Consider the following 14622-nt stretch of genomic DNA (forward strand, 5'->3'; position numbering starts at 1 on the left):
GAACCCAGCTGAGGGTGGGGAATAGAGGAAGTGAAGACAGAGAATAAATGTGAAGTAAGCAGACAGGTACTGGGCTCTCTGAGTACCATCTTCACCTGACCCTGGGAAGGTTCTGACCCCAGGGCACTCCTGGTTTTCAACTGCAGACAGCAGCAACCTGGGGACTGCCCTGGAGCCATGGGGCTGAAGGGCTATGTCCTCATCAGCTCTCTCCCCATCAAGGGCCACCAGTGCTGCCCCTCCATCTAAACCCATCTCCTTTCCCTTTGCTCCTGGGTATCAGGGAAGGTCTAACTGTGGAACCTCCTAGAACTGACCTTGAAGGGCTTTCCTCATACAAATGATTTTCTATCCACTGCAGTCTCTGAAAGTTGTCCTGTACACCAGCAAGCAGGGAGGGGTCTCTGAGATAAAGACAGAAATGCCTACCTCTCAGAGGCATGTCATAGCTACATGTTTTTGCCTGACATATTGTACTCTGATAAGTAATGACTATCCATTTCCTATACACAATATATTAATATAGACATATGTACACAGAACTATCTCCTCTCTCTCTGTCTCTCTCTCTTTTCTCTCTGAATATTCCTGAGAATAACAATCTCCAGCTTTCTTTTCTCATTCAGTATCTCATCTCAATGTTTGCAGCTACATTTTTGTAGTTACTGTGTTTGGATAGCTTTTCACAGATTAGTTGGGCATTCCTATTGCTTTTAATAACAATTCTAGGTTAATTTCAGTTTCTGATATCTCTACTGTTTTTTTTTTTTTTTTTTACATATCAAGGACTTTTATCCTATGTCATCCATATATGTGGGTAATTTTTCCTTCCCAGGTTTTCATGTGCTCTTTAACGCTATTTTTTCCCAAGAAAATGTTGTTTTTAAATTTGAGTAGATTTGTATGACTAAGCAATTATACTGTTCCCTCTATAAAAACATTTTAATAATATGCCAGGGGCACAGAGCACCATCTCCAGGTTTACCAGGGTAACAGATCATTCTCTGCCTCAACAGCCACATGGCCCTGGGCACACACACAGCCTGGGCTTTAGGGGGTCCAGGATTTTAGACTCTACCCCACTGTTCCCAAAGAGTCTCCGACCCTCTCTGACTTTACCTTTCTTCATCTGTGGTACAAAAATGCCTGCCTCAAATGGATTTTGCAGGGATTTGACACAACATGCAATGTCATTCTTTATTATCAGAAGAATCAGGGGGACCCTGGCTGGCTCAGTCTGTAGAGCACATGACTCTTGATCTCAAGGTTGTGAGTTCCAGCCCTGTGTTGGGTGTAGAGATTACTTAAAAATAAAATCTAAAAAAAAAAAAAAAAAAAGAATCAGGGATTCTGAGTGAGACAAATAAACAGAACTACGGTGCCCTTTGGGTGGATTAGTATCAGTTAGATATTGGCTTCCCAGCCTCAAGCAACCACCTGCTCAATCACAGGGATCTACTCAGACTAGAAGAAAAACACAACAAAGATGCTGAGGATGAAGATGACCACACTCAAGGGTTTCTTGTCAGGGATACGTTCTCAGGGTCCTGCACCAGCCTGGGTGAGGTCCTCCTCTGGGATTGTGTGCTTGGCCTGGAGGAAGTGAAGGGAGGGATATGGGAGATCAGCAGAGCCAGGAGCCCTGAGTCTCATCCCCAGGTCATTCAGTCTCCACTCACTTGGCCTGAATTCCTGGGCCTCACCTTGGGCCAGGTGAGAACCAGTGTACTCCCAGGGGCTGTCGTGAAGTCACCTGGGCTAGAGAAAGGACAGGTGGCATCCATTAGGACCAAAGTGGTGACAGTCTGACTGCACAGTGCCATTTCACAATCTACGCAAAGCAAACATGGCTCCATATTTACCGCAACATATGCACTGGAAAGAGCCCTGTGGCACAATGAGTACTGGGAAAACTCCTGAAACCAACATGTCTGTCAATAAAGAAATGAGACCCAAAGAATTCATAATATAATATACACCTGTTCAAAACAACTAGGTAATTTAATGTGTATGGAGACAGAAATGTTCAGGATGATGAGTGAGATCAACAAGCAAAACACATTACCTGCAAGTTCCCATTATTCCCTCCTTGGTTCCTCCCAGCAACCTCCTATCTCCATGCACCCCCAACACTCACTTCTGAGACCACTGGAGGTTCGTCCCAGACTGGGTAGTAGAGAAAGCCTGCGTCCTTCCTGCTGCTCCTGGGAGAGGGTGGGCAAGGAGCTGCAAGAGGGTGTGGGAATCTGGGATAGAGGAAGTGCTCTGGGTCTCCTTGGGGCTGGTGTCCCTCACAATAGCGTGTTATTCATGATGCATACACTGGAGAAACATGAACCCTGGGACAGCTGGACAGCTGGACAACCCCAGTCCTCCAACAATGGTCCTGCTCCCATTGCCACTCAGCAACCAAGTTCCTTCCATATCCTTACTGTGCCTGCCCCCAGACTCTTTGGTTGGTACCTCTACCCCTCCCAGAGACCACCTTTGGAGAGATTATCAACCAGGGTAGCTAGATTAGGAGGTTTACCTGCACCCCAGGGATGGTTTTCTTTTTAATTTTTATTTATTTATGATAGTCACACACACACACACACACAGAGAGAGAGAGAGAGAGAGAGAGGCAGAGACACAGGCAGAAGGAGAAGCAGGCTCCATGCACCGGGAGCCCGACGTGGGATTCGATCCCGGGTCTCCAGGATCGCGCCCTGGGCCAAAGGCAGGCGCCAAACCGCTGTGCCACCCAGGGATCCCCCAGGGATGGTTTTATAGTCTCATTTACTCCATAAAATGGCCTAAGGATTGGACTGTCTAACTCCATTTTCAGAGTAAGACACTGAGTCACAGCAATGTCTTGACCAAAGTCACACAGCTAGTATGTTTTGGGTCTGGGAAAGAACCCATATTCCTATTCTATACCCTCATGCCCTTAACCACTAGGCTAGACTCTTTGGATCTACCTGTTGGTTTTCCACAATATTGAGAAAACACCGAGGACTGAAGAACCACATTCCCCATAACCTTAAAGGGTTGTGGGAGTTCCACCCACAACACAGCATTCACCTGGAATTGCTGGTGGGGGTAGCAGTGAAGGTCTGGATGAAGGTACAGATAAACTTACAAAAAGGTGAATGTCACTTATATATCAATGAAACTGGGTTGGGAGGGGGTATGGGAAGAAGTTATGAACGGAACCCTAAGGCTTTCTTTCCACTTCAACAACAAACAACAATACCCCCTTTGAATTACATATGCTTGACACCATCACACAGCATTCCCTATCAGGGTCTTATGATGATACTCATGCTGAAGAAGACAATTGTTCTCTGGGAATCAAGGTGTCAGGATGGGGAGGGCAACAATAGGAAGATCTGCTTCCAGTGACAGGGATTGTTACTATGTACAGACCCTGTGACAGTCACTTCACAAGGTCGTTTGATTCAACTTTTACAGCAGCCCAAAAGATGGACATTATTAGGCCCCTTTTGCAAATGAGGAAAATGAGAGGTTAAGTAATGGGCCAAGTTCAGAAAGTAAGGATTTGGGGTGAGAGCCATCACTCCACAACCTGTGTCCCTAACACCCAGGATGTGCAGGTTAGACAGGCATGGGCACACAGCCCGGTGTGTCCCACCTACACCACATGTCCAAGACACCAGGGCCCTGCACACCTCCCCTGTGGACTGACCCAGAGGAAAAGCACATTTTCTCCTTTTCCTCTTCCCTCCCATGTCTTCTGCACCCCTCATATTCTTCCTCTCTCTCCTCCATTTCCTTTCCCCTATGTAGCATCCACCTAGACAGTCCTGACTCCTTTCTCCAATACCACCAGAAGCAACATTTGGAACCCAGACTCTAGGGCTGTCTTCACGTTTCTGCTTCCCTCCCTTCCTTCAAGTCCCTACCAAAGGCTCCAGAGAGAAGAGGGAATGGGGTGGGAGCCCAGGGCTCTGCTACCTCACTAGGGGTCCAGCATTCTGCAGGACCATGACCCCCACCGCCCATCCTGGGATGGCCCAGGATGCTGGGGCAGGGAGATGAGTGAGACAAGGCCCAGGAGGCAGAGAGGGAGGGGGGTGAAGACAGAAGACGGGGTAAAGGTAGGAGGGGAGACGTAAGAGAGACACAGGGGAGTAGAGACAAAGAATGAAGAGAAAGCAAAGCAAAGGGAAGGGAAAGAAGCTCTACCATGGTGGTGGGGTCAGGGAGGAAGAGAGAAGGAGGAAATGGCTTCATGGCTGCAGCCTTTTCCTTCATCTGCCCTGTCACCCAAGGTAGGAATGGAAAACATGCATGTGTTGGGCTGGGGGCCCATTGGATGCTGGTTGAAACTTTGTCACCTGTGTGAGCTCAATTCGAGCTGGGCATGGAGAACAAGGCAACCACGGGGGCAGGAGACCTGTCCCAGAAGGAGTAAAGGGTCAAGCCCCAGGTCAACATAGGGCTGAGGGTCTGTGGTCTCCTCTTATGACCACTGCCCTCTCTCCTGATGGCCCCTGTGCACCTGTGATTATCTCAGTTGGTTCCTCGCCTGAGGGATTATATCCATGTCAGGCTCACCAGGGTTCCCCTGAAGGACCAGTCAGGTTGATGAGATGTGTGGAGGGAGGGGAGGGGGAAGTTCCTCTGAGAGGCCTGTCCTTCATTCTCAAGCACCTCTGCCCTCTGCCTTCCATCCCTGCCCCAGGAACGCTCTCTGCTCACTGGCAGTCACCCACTTCTGGCCCCCTGACTCAGGGAACCCTGGTGTCTCCCAAGGAGGGCCCAGCTCCTGGCATTCAGCCAAAGGAACAGGACCTCAGCCCTCAGCATGGGGCAGGAAAGCCATTAAGGCCACCTGAGATTGGGGGTGGGATACATCTGGTTCAAGAAAAGGAGGCTCCCTCTCAGAACAAGGGAGGGAAGCCTTGTCTCAGAAGGGAGTAGGAAGACCTGTCTCAGCATGAAACCCTGGGCTGGAGGACCCTTCTCGGTCCAGGACACCAGCACCTGGCTCAAGGTGTTCACTCTGATCCTGGAAAGGAGCGGGATTCCTGCTTCCTAGAACACACCCATGGGAAGGCCTGAGTCTTAGTCTATTCAGGCTACTATAACAAAATACTACCAACTAGGTGTCTGGTAAATGACAGAAACTTACTGCTATCCATTCCGTAGGCTTAAAGTCTAGATCAAGGCAGCAGCATGGTCGCTTTCTGATGAGGGCCCTCTTCCTGGTTCATACCTGGCACTTTCTTGTTATGTCCTCACATGGTAGAAAGGGTTAGGGATCTCTCTGGAGCCCTTTATATAAGGGCACTCATCCCATTCAGGAGTGTTGCATCCTCATGACCTAAGCATTTCCCAAAAACCCACCTCCTGATACTGTCATCTTTGGGTGTCAGGATTTTTATAATTTTCCAGGGTGGGATGGGGGACACAAACATCCAGAACATAGCAACATGTTAGAGAAAGCTGAGAGAGCAGAAGATGGTAAGAAAGAGACCCCAGACCAGGCAAACAGGTAAGCAGGTCAGAAGAAGGAAAGGAGACCTCTAGGCACAGGTGAGGGACACAGAAAGAAGAGAAGGCAGAGCATGTGGTCCTCCGCATGGCTGCTACTTCCCGCAGACAGGCACTGCTGGGTAACTCAGGCTCCCAGGGTCAGAGGTCCCCAGGAAAGTTGACATGGATTCCCTTCTGGCCACAGCTCTACAACCTTCAGCCCCTTCGCTTTGTTCAACTTTCAGGCTAACTTCTGCTGAGAAATATGAGGAGGGAATTGTAAAAGGAATCCCAAGGAAAGAGAGACATGTGCACCCCTATACCCCCAGCCCCCACCTTTCCACATAGGTACCTTCTACCACCTCCTGTCATCTCTCAAATGAGTGCTACCACACACTGTCAACCCCAACTTTGATCTGGATCCCTCTTTCCATCTCATTTTTGGAGATGTTCAGGATCTTGACTGTGGAGACCTATAAAATGTCATATAGGCCATCTAGCGCTGTATGGCCTGTGGCTGCACAGGTTCAAGGACAACAGCTTTTGGTGAAGAAGAGTTAGAGTGATGGCTACTATGTATGGCCTCAGAGACAAATCTTCCCTCCAGCCCATGGGTTCCATCCTCTACCATAAGGACAGCACTGGGCCTAGGGTCTTACCTCAGGGAAATTCTCTTCAATGATCTGCAGGGTGGCAGCCATGCAATTTCCCCAATTCAGGATTATATCAGTATCATGTCCCACCCACCAAATCTTTGGGAAGCCAACAGGAGGCAACCAGAAGGCTGAGAAGGGTCCAGAGCCAGTACCAACCTCTCCCCACATTACCATCCCTCAGTCTTCCTTCCAAGCAGATCCCTGTGCCCTCACATGCCCTAGAATTACTGTTGTCAACTGTACCTGGGTCAAAGCAGAGCCTCTGGAGGTCAAGGGTTTGCTGGGAGACATCATAGTGTTTGTTCATGGTCGCCTGCAGAGAGAGATGGAGAGAGCCACTGTGAAGCTCTGGTGGGGGTAGAGAAATTAGGGACTGGAGGAAGAAGAGGTGGGTCTGGATGTTGGCTCACAAAGGGCCTTGATCCTGCATTACTTTTATCTGCTCCATTTCTTCTGGCTCCAACTTGTACCACACCAAGTAGGGTACATCAGAAGGACTGACAAAAGGTATCTATAGATAGAAAGGAAGGGTAGGGTAAGCACCAGGAACTCTCATGCTAAATAAGACAACCAACCTCTGGCCTGTCCTCCTTCCCCAAGACTCTCATTCTAAAGGAGAAGACCAACCCCTGGCCATGTCCTCAGCATGCGCCTTCTGGTTCTCTTCATTACACATCTTATAGCCAGTACCCTTCAATGAGCAGTCAGTGTCAGCATCCTGGACAAAGTACTAGGTCTGTGTTTTCACATAGTGGAATCACAGGCAGCACAAGCAACAGAAAAAGTCTTGGAGAACCAACTCTTCCCCTTCCCTGTGCCCATTTCTCTGGCTTCACCATTCTCTCATACATCACCAGTGGTGAAGGGGACACTGCAATGGCTCAGGATTGAATTCAGTAGCCATGTATTATACTTTCTCCCATAGGGCATCTAGGGGGTATAAGGATAGCAGAGAAGAGTGACAACACGGAATTAAGGCTGGAGAACAGATCCTCTTCCAACCATCTACTGAACTTGAAAAGAAACTGCTAAAAAAGGGACCATGGACATAATTTCTTACATTTGTGCCAAATATGGATTTTTTAAATCCCCTTTCTCTCCTTCAGAGCTCTCCTCCAAATAAACACTTAAGATATTAGACATGATCTTCCTTTTATAAATTTCCAGGAGATCCCACCTTGTGAAGATGCTACTTGCCATTTAGACAAGGTCTCCAGGGATTTAACCCCCCATCTCCCACATTCACCTTGAGCCAAACTCAGGCATCCAGTGGAATGTTGTTCCATCCAGTGGAAAGCTGTTCCATCTCCTTTGCCTTTAGCCATCCTCTACTCTAATCTCTTTATATCACTTCTGTGGACCTGCCCTTAGATGACCAAGGCTGATATCTTCTAGTAAAAGAAGAAAAAAAGAAGGATACATTACAGAACCCATCTATCCTAGCAAAGTAACCTAGCATCTCTACACAAGACCAACACAACTGCCCCTGACCTGTCTCTCTTGCACATTCCATACATTTGCAAGGACACTCGCTGTGATCCTGAACCAGCTCCCATGGTTCCATCCCACCAGTGCACCCCTATTTCCCTCCCTGGAGGAATTCTCTTTCCATATATTCACATTAGCATAGGCAAGGCTTTAATAATGCCATTGGCTTCTCCTATGGTAGAGTCAGTTGGCCTAGTGGGTGCTGTAGGGATGTGGAGAGAAAGAAGGACTCCATGAATTCTAAAAAAATGATTTCTACATTTTTGCCCACAGATACCAGGACTACCATTAGGACTGCTTGACCAGTAATTAATTCCTAGGCTCTGTCATGTAGAAAATAAGGATATAGTTAACTACACAGGGTTATGTATGCCACTGGCTAGTACATGTCAACTGTGATGACTGATCACTTACCGTTGTAAAAACAAAACAAAACAAAACAACAACAATAACAACAACAACAAAAACAAACCACCATCAACAACAAACATTGTGCCCATGGACCCCAAAGGGAGTCACTTGAACTAAGCCCATGTCACCAAACCGAGACTGAATACATAACCTATTTGTAGTTTCAGTCTGCATCACAAATATAATCTAATCTAGTCAGTCTAGAATCTCCTGGTCAGTACTAATGATGTAATATGCCTAATAGATCCCTGCCATCCCTTAAAAGGAAGGTGACCTTGTCTTAAACAATCCACTATTTTCTAGTAATTTCCTTGTCCTGCCTCCTTCTGCCTATAAAAGTCTTCTGTTTTGTACAGCTCTTAGGAGCTTCTTTCCATTTGCTGCATGGGATGCTGCCCAATTCACGGATTGTTGAATAAATCCAATGGATCTTTAAATTTTACTCAGCTGAATTTTTTTTCTTAACACTCTTATTCGGGGATCCACATAAGTATCATTCATTGTTGTTTCTCCATCTTGTTCACAGATGCATGAAGGATGAATGCCAGAAATGTCATGTTTATACTGGTTTTCATAATTCCTTGGGAAACACCCAGGTATCCAGCTCCTCTTTGAAAGGAAGTATGTCTATCAATGTACTCTGAAATCAGGAAGAAGAGTATAAAAGAAACAAAATTAAAACCAAATCAAAGTAGAAAATATACCAATGACCCAAATAACAGAGCAAAGTCCTGTGATAGCATTTATGGATAATGAAGAAATATCATTGACTTTTTTTCATCTAAAAAGAAATATAGCAAGCAGCATGCTTAAAAGTTTGGAAAATTCCACTGTGCATCTGCCTCCTGGGAGATGAGCGGTAGCAAGAATTCTCAGGCCAGGAGAGAACAAGCACAGGAAGAAGGGTTGGGCAAAGAGTCCATTCTGAGATCTTAGTTCCTGCTCTGCCATTTCCAGGCTGGGTGACCTGGCACAAGTTAATTAATGACTATAACTCCCTCCTCCAACCTGAGCTCTAAGCTAATAATAGAATCTGCCCTGACTGTGTGATGTTATGTTTCAAGAGTCAAAGGCAAGTTCCCCACCTGAATGGAGAAGTATATAAATGAACAGCAAGTCTGAAGAAATATCCAGCATTAAGCCTGGTGAGACAAAATGATGGAAGATTTGGAAAGAGAAGGGGCAAGAGTTGAAGGTGTTATAGCAAATAACATTAACGCACGTTCAATTGTTCCCCCCCAAAAAGAAAGGGAGCAATACAGAAGATATATTTAGAGAAATGATAGTTGAGAAGTTTAAAAAGTGACAAAAGACATCAAGTTGTAGATTCACGAACCTCTGTGTTTGTCCAGCCTAGAGTGGTATGAGGAAAACCAAACCTAGGCCTATCACAGTAACACTGTTGACATCCAGAGATAGTACTCAAAGCTGAGAGAGGAAGAAAAGGCAGGTCATCCTCAAAGAGGCATCAATCAGACTGGAATCTCATCTTTCAACAGAAACAATGGAATCTAAAACAGAATGAGCTTATATCTTCCAAGTGCAGAAGGAAAATAATTGCAAACCTAGAATTCCACACCTAGAAAGAAATGTCTTTCAAAAAAGGAAAGCAGTCATTTTAATGTAACAAATAGGCAAATTTGGCACTCAAAGTCTCAAGTTAAAGGAAATAGCAAAGTTTCTTCTTCAGGCAGAAGAAATATGACCCCAGGTGGAAAGGCAGATATGGAAAAGAAAGAAAATTACATTGATGAATATGTGAACAAGTTTAACTGAGTGTTAACTGTGTAATTTACAATTTGGGAAGGGCAAATTAAAACAGCATTTTAATTTTCTCCATATTTAAATCCCAGAAAACATTATTGTCACATATTATACAGTTAACACTCAGTTAAACTTGTTTACATATTCACCAATGTAGTTTTCTTTCTTTCTTGGAATTCTCTGTGATGAGAATGATAAGCCTGTCTTTTGTATGTCAGTGAGACGACTTTTGGAAAACTTCTAAGGTTGAGGGCTGGTTGCCAGGAGAACCAACCGTGTGATTAGAGGTTTAAAACAGTCAGTCCCACTCCTCTGACCCCTGGGGAGGGGAGAGGGACTGGAGATTGAGTCCAATCGCCAATGGCCAATGATTTATCATGACTATGTAATGAAGCCTCCATGGTGATAGTTCATCTGCAGGACTGTGGACTTTTAACATTTTGTCCCCTTTTCAGTGGGCCAAAGTAAAAATATTCATTGACCATTACAGTTATTTGCTGACCTTTTTTGATGGTGACACTATTGCGACCAAATTGACTTTACCATCTTGGCTTTAGTAAGTATAGAAGGCAATGGATTACCATCTTTATTGCTCTAGTGTGTTAAACATTATATGCTAGTAGAATCTAGTTTAATTATTTCAGGTGGAAAAGTATTCTTTGTGTTTCCATTCTGAATGTGTTTGGACTAAACAAACAATAAACTCTGATGTCTGAAGGAAAAAAAAAGGACTGGGTTCAGAGCTTCCAGATTAGTAAGAAAGAATGCATCCTTGTGCCACCGTGTCATGCCCCAAATTCCATTGGGACAGAAGCCTCTGCGTTTGGAGCCTCACTCCATGTATCTCTTCATCTGGCTATTGATTCCTATTCTTTAATATCCTTTGTAATAAACCAATAATCTAGTGAGGAAATGGATTTCTTGGGTTCTGTGAGGCACTCCAGCAAATTAATCAAACCCAAGGGAAGGGGTTGTGGGAACCTCTGACTTACAGCCAGTCAGTCAGAAGCACATGTAACAACTTGGACTTGAGATTGGCATCTGAAGTAGAGGGCGGTCATGTGGGACTGAGCCCTCAACCTGTGGAATCTGAATCTATCTGCAGTTAGATAGTGTCAAAATTGAGTTAAATTATAGGACACCCAGCTTCTGTAGGAGACTTGCTTGCATGTGTGGGGGGAAATCCCACACACTGGAATAGCATACAGGATATTAAAAGTTAAAACTGGCAGAAGTAAATGGAGAAGTGGACAAATCCACTATCATAACTGGAAATTTTTAACACATCTCACTGAGTGGTAGCTAAAACAGGCAAACAAAAATTCAGTTAGATGAAATAGATTTAAACAATATTATTAACAAGTGCTCGCTTCAGCAGCACATATACTAAAATTGGAATGATACAGAGAAGATTAGCATGGCCCCTGTGCGAGGACGACATGGAAATTTGTAAAGCACTCTGTATTTAAAAAAATAAATGGAATATTACTCAGCCATTAGAAACGACAAATACCCACCATTTGCTTCGACGTGGATGGAACTGGAGGGTATTATGCTGAGTGAAATAAGTCAATCGGAGAAGGACAAACATAATATGGTCTCATTCATTTGGGGAATATAAAAAGTAGTGAAAGGGAATAAAGGGGAAAGGAGAAAAAATGAGTGGGAAATATCAGAAAGGGAGACAGAACATGAAAGACTCCTAACTCTGGGAAACGAACTAGGGGTGGTGGAAAGGGAGGTGGGCGGGGGGTGGCGGTGACTGGGTGACAGGCACTGAGGTGGGCACTTGATGGGATGAGCACTGGGTGTTATTCTATATGTTGGCAAATTGAACACCAATAAAATAAATTTATAAAAAATAAATACATAAATAATAATAAATAAATAAATGTTACTAATAAATTTATTTACTTAATTGACACAGGACAGTGCACATAATAACTACACATGGAACACTGCAGAATAAGTTACCCGCTGGGCCATAAAGGAAGCCTTGAGTAACTTCCATGAGCATAATACAATCTAGCCTGAATGGTCGGTATGAAAATTCAAAGGTAATGTTGGGTTCTCTGCCCCTGTCCTGCCTTTACATGAATCCCAAGAATGTTAATTCCCAATAATCCCCACCTCCTTCAGCTCCAAATGACTCTTTCCAGGTACAAAACCCTGGACTTGAGAGGAGCCCATGACTCAGGCCTTTCCCCTCAACTAGATGTCTTTCTCTTTTTTTTTTTAATCAACTAGATGTCTTAAAATATTCCTGAGATTTGCTTTAATCAGGTATGTTAAGATGACAGATATGGAGACAATGTCCTTGAAAGAGGAGTTTATTACCTATGCTCCCAAGAGGAGGGGACATGCCATAACACTCAGGGCCACATAAGGAAACACCCGGGTTGGTCAGGAGCAGAGAGAATGAGGGGAAAACATGATCCATAGTCATTATTCTGGCTTTATGAGAAGGATTGGGAGAGGTAGGATGAGTATGCTGTGTATAACTTTAGATTGGATAGTTTGAATAATTTTGGTGGGCTCTGGACTAGAAGGGTGGCCCTTAGTTGTCCAGTATCTGGAGTTGGGGTGATTTGGGGCAAAGAGAATATTGAATGGGGGTGTGAGAGTTTGATAAAGGAGGTGGTGGGAGGTGTGGACTTTAGATTGGTTGGTCTGCATATGAAAACTATTGATTGCTATCTCAAGGGATTAGCTCACCCTAGGAGAGACCCTCACCAGGTCCACAAGGCCCCTATTTTGTCACAGCATCATAAAATATAGTTAATAGAAACCCCGATGAATATGCCAAGGGGAAGATTTCACCTGAGTCATGACCACAGCCGCAGGAGGGAGAGGTTTTCTATGTAGAACTAGGATAGGTGTGCCATGGTCCATGTCCTCAAGAGAACAGAAAACACTCATCCTGGGCACTTGCCACCCGCTCCATCTAAAAGGGGACTGCTGGGTGTCTTTTTGGATGGGGCTGGGAAGGGGGGCCCAGAACCCTCTTGGCCTGGGGGGTCCCGAGACCGAAGACCAGCAATGACCAACCCACCCATGGGCTGACCTGCGTACAGTTACCTGTCACCAACGTCCTCACAGGGGGCTCATGAGGTGAATCCGTGGGGTCTGTAGCTGGAGGTTTGGAGAAGATCCCTGAGAAAGGCAATTCTAGACCCCAAACCACTTTGTCAGGGCCACACAAACAAGATGGAGTCCTAATGGGAAAACCCTTTTCCCAAGGGCATAGAGAGGAAAGCTCTGGCAGCCAGAAGAAAACAAAGGCAAAAAGCAAAGCAAAACAAGCCACATAACTACCCATTCTTACTTCCCCCTGAGTTTTGCGACCAGCCTAATGCCCCAGGAGCCATTTCCAAATGCACCACTCTTGCACAGGAGGCCAACCAGAGTCAGGAGGCCTGGGACCCAGGTACTTGTAGCTATAAATCCAAGAGATTCCGTGGCCCACTGTATAACATGGTGTTCTTCCACTTTTCCTCAAAAAGGGACTCTGACCACATAGTCACCAGCTCCTTGCTTTCTCTGAGGTTGCTGAGTCTTAGATACAGGAGTTTCTCTGGGATCACTCAGATACTACTTAGAGAAATAGAAACTGGAACTGGCTCCAGAAGACAGGATGATGCTGCCATGCACAGCTGCAATGAGCTCTTTCTGCAAAACCCTTGAGCAACATGGGTTTGAACCACACAGGTCCATTTATAAGCAGATTTATGCTTTACAATACAATATCATAAATGTATTTTCTCTTATGATTTTCTTTTCTCTAGCTTACTTTCTTGTAGGGGTACAGTATACATACAAAATATGTGTTAGCCAACTGGTTGTGTTATCAGTAAGGCTTCCAGTCAACAGTAAGCTATTAGCAGTTAAGTTTTTGGAGAGTCAAAAGTCGTAGATGGATTTTTGACCTAGCTGGGGGGAGTTGATCCCCCAACCTCCTAGCTGTTCAAGGAACAACTGTATATGAGATCTGAAATAAAGTAACAGAAACAGTTGGAATAGCCACATGGCAGGCAGTAACTCCAGCACATTCCAAAGGGCTTACACACAAAACAGTTGTGAAGTGTAAGGAAACAGCAAACAGTTGGTGGGTCTCTGTGAGGAGAGTATGGAAAAAAGCACGGTTTTTCCTTTAAAAAATGTAGTCAATGGGAGGCCACCACCAGAAAGATGGTGGAAGAGTAGGGTCCCCAAGTCACCCGGCCCCACCAACTTACTTAGATAACTTTCAAGCCATCCTGAACACCTACAAATTGGATCTGAGATTTAAAGAGAGGACAGCCAGAACGCTACAGAGAGAAGGGTTTTCGCTTCTAACAAGGTAGGAAGGCAGAAAAAATAAAAATAAAAAAGAATCAAGTGGGGGAGGGGCACCACGAGAAGCCTCGCTAAGGCCAGCGGAGAAAGCCTCTGGGACAGGAAAGCCCAGCCCCGGAGAAGCGGGAACTTTAAAAAATCCGCACCGGATTCTTCCCGGATGAAAAGGCGCTTAGCAGGGAAACCGGGCAGAACCACAAGAGGGGCAGAGGAGCCTCCAGTCTCCCGGAGTCACTAATAGAGGAAGTGCTGCCCCGGAGGAGAGCGCGCTGCACTCCTTGGGCCGATCTCGGTCAAGGGCTGGAGCGCGCCCCAGGCGGGGCACCGGGAGAAGCCGGTTGGTCAGTGGGCGGCTCTGGACCGAGGGGGCTGCGCCCTGCTGCCTTCGGAGCCGCGCCCTGGGAGCATGATTCCAGCAGCACAGGCCCGGGATCCCAGGGCACCGAGGGGACGCAGCCCCTGATCCTGCGCTCCCCACCGCTGACAG

General features: G+C 45.8%; 1 long non-coding RNA gene and 1 other non-coding gene across 2 annotated transcripts; one reads left to right on the top strand and one right to left on the bottom strand.

The window, feature by feature from the left end:
• Positions 1-3215: 3215 nt before the first annotated feature.
• Positions 3216-14272, bottom strand: LOC144307739 (uncharacterized). Its single transcript, XR_013374466.1, has 4 exons — positions 12879-14272; positions 7384-7528; positions 6381-6450; positions 3216-5734 (listed from the first exon to the last, which is right to left on the bottom strand). It is a non-coding gene; the product is annotated as an uncharacterized LOC144307739 (long non-coding RNA).
• Positions 11163-11269, top strand: LOC144309241 (U6 spliceosomal RNA). The gene has a single exon (XR_013375302.1). It is a non-coding gene; the product is annotated as a U6 spliceosomal RNA (small nuclear RNA).
• Positions 14273-14622: the final 350 nt, after the last annotated feature.

This window comes from Canis aureus, chromosome X, assembly GCF_053574225.1.
Source record: "Canis aureus isolate CA01 chromosome X, VMU_Caureus_v.1.0, whole genome shotgun sequence".
NCBI lineage: Eukaryota > Metazoa > Chordata > Mammalia > Carnivora > Canidae > Canis > Canis aureus.